General features: G+C 39.8%; 1 protein-coding gene across 1 annotated transcript in view; it reads right to left on the reverse strand.

The window, feature by feature from the left end:
• The window catches only part of LOC103210450 (zinc finger protein 550), a 49,219-nt gene that overhangs the window by 1,941 nt on the left and 46,511 nt on the right, over nucleotides 1–767 (reverse strand). The gene's annotated exons all lie outside the window — the stretch shown is intronic.

A 767-nucleotide genomic window follows, 5' to 3' on the forward strand; every position in this document is an offset into this window, starting at 1 on the left:
CTAGGTAGAGACTAGGTGGACATTTAGGGCAGTGAAACTATTAACTGTATGTTAATGGTGGACACCTGACGTTCTGTATTTGTCAAAATCCACAGGAATGTGAAACAAAGAGTGAATGCTCATGTAAACTATGGGCTTCACTTAATGAAAATGGCTCGATGTGGTGCAGCAATGGCAACAAATGCACCGCACTGATGTAAGATGCTAACAGCAAAAACTGTACATGTTTGGAAGGAGTACTGTGGGAAAGCCACTTTCTGTAAACTTAAAACTGCTTTTAAAAATAAAAGGTATTTTGGTAAAATGGAGTGATAGAAATCAATGGGAGAAAAAATGTATTTGATTACTGAGGAAGAAAATCTCAAGAGACTAACAGATACAGGCATACATCTTCCTATGGCACTTTGCTTTATTACTCTCCGCAGATATGGTGGGTTTGTTTGTTTTTACAAATTGAAGGTTTGTGGCACTCCTGTGTTGAGCAAGTCTATGAGCATCATTTTTCCAACATCATGTGTTCACTTTGTGTCTCTGTGTCATACTTTGGTAATTCTCACAATATTTCAAATTTTTCATTATGCTGTTGCACACTTAAGGAGCTCTGGTGGTGCAGTGCCTAAGGCATTTGACTGCTAACCAGAAAGTTGGCCATACAAACCCACCAGGCCTTCCACCAAGGGAAGATAGGGCAACCTACTTCTGTAAAGATTTACTGCCTCAGAAACTCAATGGGGGTTGCTATGAGTTGGAATTGACTTGATGGCAGT

This window comes from Orycteropus afer, unplaced genomic scaffold, assembly GCF_000298275.1.
Source record: "Orycteropus afer afer isolate SDZICR_OR568_19922 unplaced genomic scaffold, OryAfe1.0 scaffold00610, whole genome shotgun sequence".
Classification (NCBI taxonomy): domain Eukaryota; kingdom Metazoa; phylum Chordata; class Mammalia; order Tubulidentata; family Orycteropodidae; genus Orycteropus; species Orycteropus afer.